General features: G+C 37.5%; 1 protein-coding gene across 12 annotated transcripts in view; it reads left to right on the top strand.

The window, feature by feature from the left end:
• KDM4C (lysine demethylase 4C) overlaps positions 1-16491 on the top strand; it is a 259501-nt gene that overhangs the window by 166085 nt on the left and 76925 nt on the right. The gene's annotated exons all lie outside the window — the stretch shown is intronic.

A 16491-nucleotide genomic window follows, 5' to 3' on the forward strand; every position in this document is an offset into this window, starting at 1 on the left:
AAAGAAAAAAAAAAAAGAAACAGCACAAGAATGATTGCATATGAAATGTGGCCTGTGTATTTTTTTCTGAACACACTTGTTGGGGAAAAACTATTTGTAAAATACAATTAGATTTCAATGTAAAATGTACTAGTATAATATTTTGATAGACAAATTTGGATTAGGTTTATACACTCAAGAAGAGGATCATCTAACAGAATATAGTTGTGTATAGAACATTGTTCAAAGAAACAACTGAAAATTTAAATGCAGGTAAGAAGGAGGAAAAACAAGATTTCCTCTAAATATTTTAGACTTTGGAGTATATGTGTGGGCAGCTGGAGAATGAAAAAAGGGAAGAGAATAATAAATTACAGTCAAGAAGTAAATTGTTCTTTTGCAGCAGGTTTACTGTGCTGTGTAAGCAGAAGGTTTCACTTGTGAAGATCCTCAATGCCTATTTTGTTTAAAATAAGGTGTAAAATAGTTCTATACAGCAAGGAATAAATAGACAAGAAATTAATAGTTCATACAAACTCTAAACGTATAGTCATTAAAAAAACAAATCAAAACAAACACTTGAAAATTTTACGTTTTAGCAATCTATCAGTTGCCCTGCTCAGTGATGTAATACTTGTTTTTGTTAAAAAAGCTTGAGGAAATGTGATAAACAGTAAACAGTTTTGATGGCAACATGGCTTCTTTTCATTCTGTTGTTGAATTACCACCACATATTTTGGGTGCCTTAAAAATGTGAATCCTTAAATGACATCATAAAATTTTTAGATATGTTGAAAAAGCAATGAGAATTCAAGCTACTGGAAAATAAAATATTTTTTATGAGAGCCACCTGTAAGAAGTTCATGGTCATAGCATCAGCAAACTGAAAGTAACAGTAAATATATATCTATATATCTATATATCTATCTATATATATTTTTTTACACTGCCAACATTTTAAGGATGTTTCGTGAATGCTGAGAGTTAAGGAAACAAAGGAGGAATTGGTATTTTTAATCTTCATTTTGCCTAAGCTGGGGAAAACAAAAGGAAAGAAGTGATTGCTCATTACAAAAATATGGTCCATCTCTAATGTTTAGTCCTATGTTCTCTCAGTTTATAGCTATTAAATTATTTATTGAATCAATTTCTATCTCTGTAATGTGTTTTCATTTTAGTAGGAAAGGCATTCTTACTAGGTAGAATTCAATTTTCATATTTCATTGATAACCAGAAAACTTCATTATAGTTTCCTTAGCAGACTGGATGAGTTTCAGGATGTCTTGAACAACTTTTGTGACTACTGTTCTGAAGTCAGGGAAAAAGCATAAGCTTGCTCTAGCAAATGACAGGTAGCTGTTAAATCAGAATCTAATTATCAGTTAAACAAACACTGTTAGAAAGCCTTGCTGCTATATGAAGCTTTGTTAATTTCTTTTCAGGGGAGATATGCTACAATGTGCAAGTATGGGAATTCTGAGTTGCCATTCATTAAATACTGTGTGTGACAGCAATAGGACTGAATCAGATTTGTTATTAAAAAACCCGAAAAATTTAGAACTTTGCCTTGAAGTCTGATGTTAACTGCATTGTGACAGTAACACATTCGAGGGAAAATTTGGGGAGAGTTTTACCCTTTTGACTACATTGCATATTTTAAAATCAAAGGTTCTGAAAAATAGTAAAACATAATTTTTTTGTAATTTGTTAACACTGTGTTGTAGAAAGGATTCTAAAATTGTCCTGGGCTTTTAAGGTTATTCTACAAATGTTCTTGAAGTGAAGAGGGCATTCAGGTAGTGAAGTGGTAGGTGAAAGAAAAGAACAAAACCATTGAGATAATAACAAGTGTGACTCATTTGTGTTCAGTATGGGACAATAAAGGGGAAACTGGGTAAAATGGTAGAAAGAGGAAAATGTTGGGGAAAAGATTAAAGCTTTATCTGGCTGGGATTTTTCTTTTACAAACTTCTGGGGCAAAAATTTGCACACAAGGACATTAATTTGAGAAGAATTATGCACATTTTACTGAATAGATTTAGTTTTATTCTGCTGTGATGCATATACATTTCTGAAAATAAGGAAGATCTTATCTTTAGGGAAAGTTCTTTTTGGCCAGATTATTTGAGGAGATGAGATGAAGCAGTGGAAGAGATATAAAAAACATACAGAAAATAGCTAAATGGAAACTTTATGTGCAGTGCTTTTAGTACTGTTTTTTTTTTCAAAAACACACTCTAGGAACTGGAGAGAGTCACAGAATGGTTGGAGTTGTAAGGGACATATGGAGATCATCTAGTCCAACCTCTTGCAGGTTCATGCAGAGCAGGTGGCACAGGATTGCAATCAGGTGTTTTTTTAATATCTCCAGAGAAGCAGAATCCACAGCCTGTCTTGTGGAACCTCACTGTTCCAGTGCACTGTCAGCCTCAAAGCTTCTCCTGCTGTTCAGAGTCAGCGAGCCACACAGCGGTGGTAGCAGCTGGTTCCCGTGGCTGAGCACGGGATCGTGGCAGACATCAGTGTTCCTGGAGCCGGGGACGCCTCAGGAAGATTCTGCTGTGACATTCGTGCCAGTAAGCGACAGCTACTGCAAGAGAGGCTGATGAGGGTTGTGCAGGAGATTCAAATGGTTCTGGGGAATACAGGCAACGGAGGAGCACAGTGAGCAAACACGGAGGTGGCAGTGCGGCACTTTGCTCAGGCAAGGCGTGCAGGATGATGTGGAGGGCTATCAGAAAATGCTCTTGTGTTTGAGTAGGTGTGATGTGGGTTGGTAATGTCCCTCATTGGGTTATTAGTCGTATAGAGTGTATGAAATGGTTAATAGGGTTGCAGCACCAGTTAAAATGATTGTAGGGATAGATCAGTTGAACAGTGAAATTGTAATATTTAATTCTGCTATTAGGTTTGTTGGTGGGGGGAGTGCTATGTTTTTGAGATTAGCTAGGAGTCATCAGGTGGCTGTCAGTCGTAGGAGTTGTAGGATTTGGTTGTGTGTGCATTCATAATACCTGAATCTAAAACCTCAGCGCCCTTGCTTTTAAAGGATAATAGCAATCCACTGGTCTTAGGAGCCATTCATTTTGTTGCAAATCCAAGTAAAAGTAATAGAACCCACCCTACTCCCTAACACCTCCATTCTCCTCACACTAACGATCATTCTAACACCAATACTGCTCTCACTAGCATAAAAAAATTTCTCAAAACTCACCAACCATCGTATGTACTCAGATACGGGAATTAGCAGTTCTTGTTGGTTAAACCTCCCCTTGGCAGGGGTGACAGTGAGTTCAGGTTTTAAGGTGAGAAGTAGTATAGTTTGTATTGGCTAAGCAGAATAGTATAGATAAGTTAACCCGTGGGTGCATTCAGTCTACATGAGTCTTTACGGCTTAGGCCGGCCCTCAGGAGTCCCAGGCCTTGGAGGTAAGAGGGAAAGTCTGAAGAAAGGAAGACTTTCCCTTAGTCAGGGGAGATCACATTAGAGATCATTCAGGCAAACTAGACACACACAAATCCACGGGCCTCAATGGGATGTACCCATGAGTGCCGAGGGAGCTGGCAGTTGTTATTGCTAAGCCGACTGCCATCATGTTCAAAAGGTCATGGACAAGTGGTGTCCCTCGGGGGTCCATGTTGGGATCAGTACTACTTAACATCTTCGTCAATGATGTAGACATTCAGATCAAGTGTACCCTCAGCAAGCTGTGGATGACACCAAGCGGAGTGGTGCAGTTGACACACCTGAGGGACAGGATGCCATCCAGAGGGGCCTGGAAGAGTTCAAGATGCAGGCCCATGTGAACCTCATGAGGTTCAACAAGGGCAAGTGGAAGGTCCTGCACATGAGTCAGGGCAACCCCCAGTGTCATTACAGGCTGGGGGATGAAGGGATTGAAAGCAGCCATGCTAAGAAGGACTTGGGGGTACTGGTGGATGAAAGATTTGACAGCAGTGTGCACTTACAGCCCAGAAGGCAAATCATGTCCTGGGCTGCAGCAAAGGAAGTGTGGCCAGGAGGTTGATGAATGTGATTCCACCCCCCTACTCCACTCTGGTGAGACCCCACCTGGAGTCCTGCATCCAACTCTGGAACCCTCAGTACAGGAAAGATGTGAACCTCTTGGAGCGGGTCCAGAGGAGGCCACAAAAATGATCAGAGGGCTGGAACAGCTCTGCTGTGAGGACAGGCTGAGAGATTCGGGGTTGTTCAGCCTGGAGAAGGCTCCAGGGAGAACTTATTGCAACCTCTCAATACTTATAAGTACTTGTAAGTACTTATAAGTCTGTCCCCTATAAGAAGGGGACAGACTTTTTAGAAGGGTGTGTTACAACAGGACAAAGGGTAATGGTTTTAAACTAAAAGAGGGGAGATTCAGGTTAGACATCAGGAGGAAATTTTTTACAGTGAGAGTGGTAAAACACTGGCCCAGGTTGCCCAGAGGGGTGGTAGATGCCCCATCATTGAAGACTTCCGAGGCCAGGCTGGACGGGGCTCTGAGCAACCTGATCTGGTTGAAGATGTCCCTGCTCATTGCAGGGGATTTGACTAGATGAGACCTTTGAAGGTTCCTTCCAGCCCAACTGTTCTATGATTCTATGAACTTACGTGTTTCAGTTTGTGGCCCTTGCCCTTTATCCTGTCACTGAGCATCACTGGAAAGAGTCTGACCTCATCCTCTTGATACATGCCCTTAAGATATACATAGTTATATATAGTTATACACTTATAGTTATATATAGCATATATATTTATATAGTAGACATATATATATAGTAGATATATTTATATAAGTATAAATAAGGTCCCCTCTCAGCCTTGCCTTCACTGGGCTAAACAGATGCAAGTCTCTCAGATGCTCCAGTCCCCTGATCTTCTTTGTAGTCCTCTGCTGGACTCTCTCCTGTAGTTCTGGTTGAAGACTCAGTGGATTTATGGAATTTTATGTGGTGGGTGACAAGAAGATGGTAGGAATGAAATGGAGCACCATTTTCACTGTGCAAAGGCTGGACAGTATGTGTTGCCCACTTGGACAATTTATTTAATGTAAACTTTGGCTATTATATATCTAACTGGATTGCTGTGGTTTTTTAATGTATTGATTACTGTACAGCTAAATTGTCAGTACTGACAGCTTTATCTTTCTTTAGCTGATTTGGTGACCTGACTGAAATGAACTTATGCCCCAAGAGACCTCTTAATTGAGATATGGTTATGGAGCAAAATCCACGTTTTTAATATCATAAGTTGTCATTCAGTTGGCAAGTTTTAATGAAATGTTGAAGATTGAATAGACCTCACCAATATTAAGTTTACTTAAAACTTGTCCTCCATAGTCTGCTATCTTGTGTGTGTTGTTATTACAAGTTGTTCACATGTCAGTGTGAACTGTTCATTGTCGGCAGAAGGATGTAGGAGTGATAGATAGTAGGCATCTGCTACCTGAGTTAAATAGCAGTTTGAAGGATCTGAATAATGCTCTGTTGTTTAATCATACATTAACGATACCCGGTTCACTTTTATTAATAGTAGGGTCTCTCAAAACTCTTCAGATGCTGAAGCAATCTCAGAACTATTAGTGATTATCTCTGAGAGTTTTTGAAGCTTAAATGAGGTACAAGCAGCATGGAAAATTTCATGTTGCCTTTTAAAAAGGGAGGAAATGGGTGACCCAAGGAATTATGCAGCAGTCAACCTATCTTGGATCCCAAGAGAACTAAAGAAATGATGAATCTATCAATTTCTGAGCACCTAGAGAGTAACAAAGATACATGTGTTTAAGAACAACCCAGCTTTTTGCTGTAACAGCTCATGGGAATACAGAATAAGCAAAGGATTTCATGCATCCTAACTTCCACAGGGTTTTGCTAGTGTTTTAAATCCTGATATTCAAGGGACAGAAGAGATATGATATAAATCAATAGTTGCCAACATATGGAAATATGGATTTGCTTTCAACCCACAGTACCTCAGGCCACAGTCATCATTCTCATCAGACTCTTGACATCACTAAGAATGATAAAGTTCTGTGCATCATTTGCTGAACACTTTTAATGTCCTTATGGAACAAATGTGGAAGTCTAGACTGGTCTGCTTTAGGTCATTTAAGATGAGCCTGTGGGAGATGGGAGAGTATATTTCATGTGAAGGTATCAAGGTGTAAACTTCCAGAATACTGTGAAGTGTGTTTCAGGCATTATTCAAAATATTGTTTTCTTCAGTTATTTCAGTATTTCAATGAAGTGAAAGGATTAATAAGAATCATTCCTGATGCATTTTCTGTAAGTACCAAGGGAGTTAGGCATTTTGTAGGCTGAAGTTCACTATAGTAATTTGGCTTCCATATAAGATGGAAGTACCTGCCTAAGCAGTAGCTCCTGCTGCCAACTGCAGTTGTGACCATTCTGGTTGCAAACTGAACCTATGTCATCAGTTCTATAGAGCGTGAAACATTATACCAGGATGTTTAATCCTTGCACTGGAAGTAAAGCCTGAAAACCACACGGAACAGTCTTTCTGTTCTCTTCAGCTCCCATGAGAGCCCAACTGAAGAACTGTTTCTAAAAGGTGGTGCAAAAAACCATGAGTCTGAATGGGATCGAGAAAAAAAGAGGTGCAATTGAAACTGCAAAAAACAAAACCCAAAATTCTTTTAATCATTCCTGATAGATCTCCATCATTCCTTAAGGGAGGACTGAAAAGAATTAACTTAGTACAGCCAGGAGAAGTCAGAAAGGAAATAAGTAGCATTCTCTCATGTAAAATTATGGGTTTATATCAAAGAGGAACACAATCAATTGCCATTTTCTCATTTTAGGGACAAGATGACTTGTAGCAACTTTAAACTGCATCAGTGGAAGTTTATGTTAAAACCAGGAAATTTTGCAATTTTTTATTTCTAGAAATAGTGAACTACTGGGGTAGGATCTGTAGAGATGTTGTAGAATCTTATAATTTATGATTTCTAAAAACATGTTAGATAAACATTTTCCAGGAATAGTTGAAGAAGACTTGATTGTGCCTTGAGCCAGAAGGACAAAGACACTGGGGATTCTTTTTTCTATGGTTCTATTTTGCGTTTGAATAGTGTTATTGGTTGCAAAGTAATATGAGTGTGGATAAAAAATTATCAGTTTAATATACAACTTACATTTATTACTGTATTTGTGCTTGTATGGAACCTCATTGCTGACAGCAGCATGATTAAGAATTGCTGATACTTATTTGGGTCCTATTTGTCATTTTAGGATAATGTTACTGTCTCTTTGGAGTTTGGGCAATAACCTTAGCTTATTCTAACAGCTTTCACTTCAAAATAGTAAAATACTTTTATGTAATCGTAGCATTATAGTTAAGATAAATGTGGTTCTCTTTTAACCAATCTTCTGTACATCTATAAAAAAGACAGCTTAATTGAATACACTGCTGCCCAGAATACTCCTTTCCCTTTTAAAAATCTGCAATTTATGTTATGCAAATTATGTGCCAACCTGCAGCTGAAAGTTTTATGCTACCTTTGAATTATATGCGTATGCTTCTTTTATGAATCAGGTTTTTTATTTGTTTATTTTTTTCCGTATGTGTTGTTATACGTATGGTATTTTAATTGTATTTTAAACTGCTATGTGGTACCATAAGTCTCTCTGGCGAGGGAGACATAATTAAAGATAATTACTTATTTGCACAACTTTTTTTTTTTTTTTTTTTTTTTTTTTTAAACTGTAGGAAATAGTGTATTTTACATTCCAACTAACATGGTTCAGACTTCAAGTTTCTGCATGAAATGAAAAAAATGTATTCATCCGAATTCTCATTCAGGATAAGCACTCTTAAAAGCTGCAGCTGTTGCAGAAGATGTGAAACTGTGATTTGAGTCATTGTGGGAACTATATATCCACATGCCTTGAAAAATTCAGTTCTTGCATCAGAAAAGTGCACAAAAGGAGGAGAAGATTTAATTATCAGAGAATACCTATTATTTGAAACTCCAGTTTCCTGAATGTCTGAATTGTTTCCCTTCCACTTCACATTGATTCCCAGGAGAAGGAGATGTAACTGAGGAAGACCTGTCTGAGGAATTCCCTTCTGGGTAGGGCCTTAAATCCTGAAAGGAAGGCTGATTGGAAAACAAGGAGAAATAAATGTTTTGTGCAGTGGAAAATAAAATGGAAGTTATGAAACACTGGTACAAACATTGTTTCAAAGTTCACAATTCACTTCTTAAGAGGCAGAGTTCCTTCTCATTCCTCTGCCTACACAATTAAATATTGGTTTTACTTCTGTTAAATAATACTTTATGTTATACTAGGTGGTAGGTCCTGTTTGGTGATGCTTACTGATGAAAAAGAAGAGTGCTACTGAATTTGTCAGTATGTGGAGGGTTTAAATTGCGGGGTGACAATAAAACCCTGGCAGATGTATTGTTAACCTCCTCTCCCCCCCACTTCCCCCTTTTTGCCCCTCCCTCTCCCCCCTTCCCACTAAGGAGAGGCGATTGAGAGGGAAAGAAGGACAGAGAGAAGAGAGTTGGAAAAAACTAAAGATGTTTCACTAATGCTACTAATAAGAATAGAGAAAATAATACAAAATATACAAAACCAATTTTGAAAGTCTCAGCAACTGCAGAGCCGGCACCCCAAAGTCCTGAATTGGACTCTGCAGCCAACCGGAGCTGGATTCAGTCTCTCACTAGGCCTCAGTTTGCAGGGACGACTAGCAAGGTCCTCTCCTAATGTCAGCCATGAGGAAAAGAGAAAAGGGAAAAGGGATGAGATCCTCGTGATCTCGCACTTTTATATGAAGTATTCAAGTGAATGGAATGTTATACACAGTTGGTCAGTTTCTTGGTCAATTGTTTCTCGTCGCCCCTCTCGCGAGATGTCCATCTGTGCTTATCAATAAGATGGCATTCTATTGCTAGGTTTACCAAAACATGTGTCTGGTGCTCCAGGAAAATGCAGTTGATATGAAGCCTTTAGCTGACAGGCAAAATTCACTGAAAGAGAAACTTGTTTTTTAACAAAACCAGGACACTGTACTAATGGATAAAAAATAGCCATAAATCAATCCCCCAAGACAATTAAAAAAATCAAATAATATTAAATAAGTCATCTGCATGGTTTCTGAAGGTGTAACTGTATTCATACAAAGTGCCTTGATTGGGACTAAGCGCCTCATTAATCTTAAATGCTTCAGCCAAAGAAAGCTAGTGAAGTCAGGAAGAATAATGACTGGCATTATAGAGAATGCAGCGTACTGTACATTGTGCGAGGATGTGGTCACCTAGTAGCTGTAGTGCATAAAAGTAAGTGCCTTTGTTATTTAGAGGACAAAAGGATTTGGGACAACAAAGATTTGGGACAGGAAAGAGAAAGAAGAGCAAGTAAGGAGACAGGTAAATGCACTTCAGTGCCTTACTTCATAGTAATGAGGTTGCTAAAGAAGCTGCATGACTTTTCACAAATTATTCTAACCCTCCATAGCACTATAGAAGTAGTTCATCATGTAATCTGGTCAGTTTGCACTGATTTTGAGAGCAGATCCTGTGTTGAATAACAAGTATTAAAACAGTTTAGCAGAATATTTTTTTGGTAGATGAGCTTTTTCATGCTTTATATTTTACTGTTGATATTCAGACTTTTGGTTTGTATTTTGTGCTCAGAGTAGCCCATTTCTTCAGCTGAAGGAATTTTTATTTTATTTTATTTTTTTCACAGGGCATCAGAAAAGTGGCACGTGAGAGCTTTCTCCACTCTAGCTCAGAAACTACCCTTTTCACCCTACTGAATATAATGGTTTTGAGCCATGTTTTTTATAGTGATGCCTTTCTCGCTGATACAGTGCCAGCATTTCTGTTATTAACTCCTGTTTTCACAGCCTGATTGCACTGCCAAAATCAACTCACTACATCTGAGTTGGTATACAGTCTTAATTTTCAGACTGTTTTTCCTACTAAACTTTAAAAACATTTGGGTATTGTTCATAAAAATAAATTATTGGACATAAAAATCTGGCTGTAGCAGGAAAGGCTAAAACTTTAGGTTTTCTGTGTTTTTCTCTTTCCAGAACAGGAAGGCCTGATTTTTAATTTTTTTTAATTTGGATATTCCTGAGCCTTCTGTGCAGAAAGGTGACTGGCAGAATTACTTAAAAATGCTGCTGGTAACCATGTGTGGACTTGGAGGTGTGTAGCATGGTATTTCTTTCTGGTTTTGGTGTTAGTCTAGTAACAGGGTATGCATTGCTTGCAAAAAACAGCCTCTGACACAACATGTTTTAATGTGTTTCTAAATACTGAGTTTCCATTATGGTGTCACAGAAACTGAATTAAAGGCTGTTAAACCCAGAAAATATCTTTTTAACCTAAGTGCCATAATGCTCTTACCCAAAGGCCATTTTGGCTTTGGATTCTCTTCATTGTGGTTTACCAAATCAACTTTTGCCACTGATATCCATGTGAAAAGTCTTGACAGCTGCGGGTACCTCCGGGTGTGTGGGTATTCTCATTTTACCAAGAAGGGGTTTGTTCATTTCCTGGGGGGTGAAGCAGGATTTCAGTCCGATGCAGCTTTGAATCTGGCTCTGCTTGGAACTGGAACAGGACCAGAGAACCTCCACCAACCTCATCCTATATAAATTTGTCCTCAAAGACCGTGTTTGACCTCCAGGAGTACTGCTGCAAAATCACTGAGCGGGGTCGGGGGGAAAGGTGTAAATGGCTATGAACAGCATATTCTGCCTTCCACAGTGGGTGCTAGGCTGCTTTCTTGAAGATACAAATTTTCATCTAAAGATGCTGACGTTTAGGTCTAATATTTACTGTCACTTCCAACTATTGTTTTATAATAATAGGAATAATCCTAAATGTTGTTTATCAGGGGAAATACCAGCACTGCATTTTTGTTTGTGTGTTTGCTAATCGTTTAGCCTCAGTTTTATCCTCTGGCAGTGATTTTCACAGTTTCATATTTTGCAGGAGGAATGATCAGTTTTGTATTTTGTACCTAATTTCAATAGTTATTTATTTTTTAGAACAGCCAATTTCAGTTCTTTTGACATCTCTTTAAAGAGGAAGTTGTCTGTAATCTTTCTTGTTCAGAATGCTTAGGAACAGTCGCCTTTTCTACTATAAACATTTTCTAAACCTGAGTGACCAATAACTACTTTTGCAGAAAATATTTCATATTCAACACTGTAATAGTCTCCATTTCACACTTTAATGTGTTTTTTAATTTGGATAAGCACGTCTAGGCCCCCCTGCATAGTGCGGGAGTTATTTTTAAGCCAGTCATCTGTATTGAGTGTTTTGATTCTGATTTCAGTTGCCTCACACCAGTTCCCATTTGTTCTCTGACAGCAGAGTTCTCTCCCTATTCCCGTTTCCCTACTCTCATTCCCCGTCTCACCTCTCTTTCCTGTCCTTCTCCAAGTCTTCTTATCCCAGCCAACTCTCTCCTGCTTTTCATGTTCTTGCAGTTCAGTGTTCTCAACAATGCTATGTCATGGTCAGCACAACAAAAGACCACTTACCCTGTGTACTGTTGTGTCAGCCTGACATGACCTAGAAGCTGCAATTGCAAGGAAATTTTTGGCCATACGTGAATCAAGGACAGGACAGACTCAGTGTTTGCTGGTTTAGGCTGCTAAAATGTGGAAACTGAGTAGGTGATGATGTGTAAACTTTAAATTGCCAAAGGTAGATGTCTTGAACAGATTTGAATGCATCTAAAAGAATAAAATATTCATCCATAGCAGAAGTGCAATCACCTTCAATTTTCAAGAAGCTTACCACCAAAGATTATATAAATATTAACTTGTGTTGGATTTCTCTTTCATGGAATTACTCAGCCTCCCCAGTCAGTGTGAACTTTAAGCATCTACAAAAGCTAAAAGAATGGATAATAGTTTATCCTTTTGGACAGTGTAAGATCTTCCTTTAACTTTTTTCTTATTAAAAGAAGTTGAAATGCTTTTCTCAAAGTTCCTATTATTAACAAAAATTTTGGCATTGTTGAGGCAGACGATGGTGGAATTTTGACAGCATTTATATACAACTGAAGATTGAGAGTTTTAATGGTAGCGTTTGGCAACTCCATGAAGAAATGTTGTTCTCAGACAGGAAAGTGAGTTGTTTTACTCGATAACCCTCAATTTGTCTGTAATTTGTTATTTTTAACAATATTAAAACAATATTAAAAACTATTAAAAGATGAAGTTTGTCACTGAAAAGCTAATTTTAAGGTGATAGCTTTAAGTGCAGAGAGTAGTGGTCTCTGAATTGAAATTAAATAATTCCAAAAGCTGTTTTCTGAGTGAAAATTATTCCCTGGTGTGGAAAGATTAAAATATTCCTTAGTGGACCATTTCTGAAAATGACATTTTCAAATGTGTTAAGAGAAACGTGAACACATTTCCGTTTACACAAGGATAAATACAGACACAAACATAAATAAGTTGGGGAAATGACGTAGTCAGTAGGGCAGCAATGCCATATCAAAGTGCACATCTGTATTAATACTATTAGGAATTGTGACCTTGGGCATTACAAGGCAATTGAGAGTGAAGGTGGAAGACTAAGGGTCTGTATTTTCAGTTCAAAGGTTCTGATCTAAGAAAAACCTACCAGAGTGGCTTGAAGAAAGCAATATGTTTATCACCTTAGCCATCCAACTTATATCTGTTTGACTTAGCTGTGGCAGAGTTCAAGTTTAGATGTCTATTTTAATTAGTTAGGATTTTCTACAAGCCAGCTACTTTTAAATGAGACTAGTAAGCCAGCGTTATTGTGACACAGCTTTGTACCAGTTCACTCTTAAAACTGAAAACTGTTCTGACCACTTATTAGAAATATTTGGGGAAAAAAAAAAATCGTAACCACTTTTCTTAGATTTTTGATTGCTTTTAGACACTAATCAGAGTCAATAGATACACAGGGAAAAGAGGTGATTAAAAAAAGAGGAAACCTATTGTTAACTGGATAAATAGTGTTCTGCTTAATGCTGGAGACCTTATCAAAATTGAAATGCATCAAAGCACTAGCTAAAATGTATATTTGAAATTATTTGTTCTGGTATCACTGCTAAATAAAACTGTGATAATACAGTTATCACAATAACTTTATAATAATCATAAAGTTTGGTGAATACATTCTGTTTGTTTTTCAGAATCACAAACCTTAGGAATAAATTATAATTAAATGTGTATTATATATAATGTATATTGCAGTGTGTACTTAGCACTTCCAAGTAACGCGATTTTCCTAATACTTAGGTATCTTTTCTAAAACATTTTAAAATGTGTTTTGTGAAAATTTAGAAATGGCCAGTTACATAGAATTGTAAAATATGCAATAATGAATTAAACCAAAGTGTATTGTAGCCTCTTATCCTCTCTTTACCACAGCCAGAAAGGAAGACCTAGGGAGGAATATAAGTCTTGGACAAGCATTTCCTAGTGCTCCCTCAGTCTCCTACAATAAACAAATAAGAAACTGCCCTAGCCTTAGTATCTTTTTATTTATTAAGTAAAAGGTAACATTTGTGGATTTCTCTTTCATGGACTTATGCAGCTACTTTTTCAAGCGATGTAAAATTGTAGCATCCACATCTGGCAAACAGTCGTACTCTTTGAAGAATGTTTGTTTGTTTGTTTTGAATCTGCTATTTTCTATTTTCCTTTGATAGCAACCACCTAGTTATTGTATTGAAGTACTTAGTCAAGTCCCTTTACAAGACCTTCGTGATTTTACTGGCATGTCTCAAACACCACGCTGTCTTCTCTTTCTGGCCTGATCTACCACAGCCTGTGTAGTTATCACTTCGCAGCTGATGTTAGCTGAATACAAGCTTTTGGTTTTTGGGTTTTGGTTTTTTTTCTTTTTTTCCAAATAAGGACTGTGAAGTAAAGTTAATTGGGAACGCACAAGATCTAGATAAATTGTTGAGATATTCTGGCAAACAGGATGTAGTTAAATAGAGAAAAGTGCAAGATACTAAAGCTGGAATGGAGACAAAGGACTGGGGAACAGTGCTATCAGCTGCTGCTGTAGAAGGGGTCCTGAAGGTTGTAGTGGGTGAGCTTAACAAGTCACTGTGGCCCAAAGTTGAACACTGTGTGAAAACATCTCACTAGATGTGGGAGGCAAGATGTATCAACTAAACATGGTTTGCCTGACATCACTGAGGATTTGTTGTCTTTGCATTTCAGACAAGAAAACATTGCTGCAGGTGAAGACAGTAGGTGAAACAGTTGTGGTTGTTTAATGTACTAAGGGCCTGCAGATGGAAAAAGGGCAAAAAGGAAAGGAACAATCTGTTTTTCACGTTTACAGTACATAAAGTAAAAAGGCTTAAGGTACAGCAGGAATCTTCAGGTTAGCTGTCATTAAAAATTTCATAATGGCAAGGATGTCAAAGAGTTGGAAGAGATTGTTAGGTTGATCATGGAGACTACATTTTATGAGGAAGCTGTTGTATCAGAAAATATTCATTAGAATGTACATTGTGTTTTACCCTATCTTCATCCACCAACATAAGTTATGTATGTCATTTAAATGGATAAACATTATTCTTTGGAGATACAGTTGTAGTTTATAGGGTCTTAGAGGAAAGGAGAAACAGCAGTTTATCAAGAAAGGTGATAATGTCGGGCATGTTCATAGTTGTCCGTAAGAATAGCCATGATAGGACTTAGTATGTATGCTTCTGCTATGGCTTCACTAAGCTCTATTGCCTTGCTGTGTCGAACAGCTGCTGGTCTCATAGAGAATGCTATTGCTGATGAATAAGTATGCAAATATGGAAGTGTGCAAACTGTTTTTTTAAGCATTTCTGTTGATATGACTTTGAATTTTGGCAGTGTAAAAATACTCAAAAAAAACCGAATCCATTCATTTTAAAATATGAGTGTCAACAAACTTGGGTTTTGTGTGGTATTTGTCCATGCAACAGTAATTAATATGCAGCTATGCGTGAGTAATGGAATATCATTCCAAAAAAGGTCATCCATCTTTTGGAAATATGTACTAAAGGAAACATGGTTAATTCACATTGTCTTTAGGCTTTCACTGCAGTTTCCAGCAGTGACTGAAACAGAGAAATTAAAACTAAGCCTGGTTAGGAATGCTGGCTGCAAAATGGAGTTTCATTGTACGCAAGGGGAAGTGTTTAGTCCAGAAAATGTGGAAATTATCTGTATTGTTATGACAAAAAATGCATCCTCTCCACTAAAAAGCTAAAAGATGAACATTAGTGTGCTAAAGCTTGTGAATTATATGGAGACGTCTTACTTTATAGAGATGCTGGGAGAGTTTTCTTTGTAGTTCTGGAATGTTATGGAGATTTTTTTAAGCAGATGAGCAATTTAAAAGGGTCTAAGATTTAATTTAGATAAGTGTAAAATAATATGCTTAAGAAATTGTTACATAATGCAAATACAAATGACAGAATTGCTTGTTTAAAGGATTTGCAAAGCAACCGTGACTCAGGTTGGATATGTTCTAAAGTGATTCTCTACAATGAAGTCTGTTCCTATTCTGATACACATAGGCCTACAGCAGACACACATGGATGGACAAACACTCTCTTTCTTTGTGAGAACATGGTAAAAGATGCTAGTTCACATGTGGTTTCACTGTCATCCATGGCAGGTATACCTGTATTCAGAATATTAGTCTTTCTACATGTCAGGTCCCCTGTGTTTTCGTTGCCTGCAGTATGTTGAAACTGGAGGTAAAGTAATAGCCATGTCACATGGATATGGGACAATATATTGCAATGCAGACAGGATTTACAAAATGGATTTAATGAGCTTTAAGCTTGTGGTCCTTCCCACCCAGTTTTGCCATGTGAACGCTGGTGAAATTTTCTCATTCTTCTAGGCCTAAGATTTATAGCCTGTATTCAGCAGACAATGAACAGTTATTACCCACCACCACTGTCTACTCACCGAAGTTTTGTATAGGTGTGTTTTGAGAAGGGATTAAATATGGTTCCTATAGGTTCTGCATATGGCTATTTTTTTTCTTTCTAGCTGGTAACAAGCTGTTTATGGACGCTTTGTCTTTCCTCTGGGCTGCCTTTTTCCCACTCCCACCCCCCGTTCTTCTTTTTCTGTCTCTTTTTTTTTTCTTTTTTTCTTTTTTTTTTTTTTTTCAGTGAGTAGGTAAGAATTATGCTTTCTGTCTTTTGCAACGTCTGACTCACAATTCTTTATTTTCACAGTGATAAAGAGACAGTAAACCTTCAGGAGAAATTTGTTATCAATATCTTCTCATATGATGTCACTTCCTGTGCTATTTTAGCTTAATTTATTAATATTTGTGGAGCTTCCTTAGGGCCTTGGACTCTCTCTGTAATTGTGTTAATAAGTAACACTGCAGATTATCAGATTAAGGTTTTGCTTAAAAGTAAAAAAATACCTATTAGAAGCAGAAAAAGTTCATCCTTATTTAAGTAATGAATTTCAAAGTAAGCTGGCATAAGAACATCTACATTGTAAGCTTCATGCTC

Source organism: Columba livia, chromosome Z (assembly GCF_036013475.1).
Source record: "Columba livia isolate bColLiv1 breed racing homer chromosome Z, bColLiv1.pat.W.v2, whole genome shotgun sequence".
Classification (NCBI taxonomy): domain Eukaryota; kingdom Metazoa; phylum Chordata; class Aves; order Columbiformes; family Columbidae; genus Columba; species Columba livia.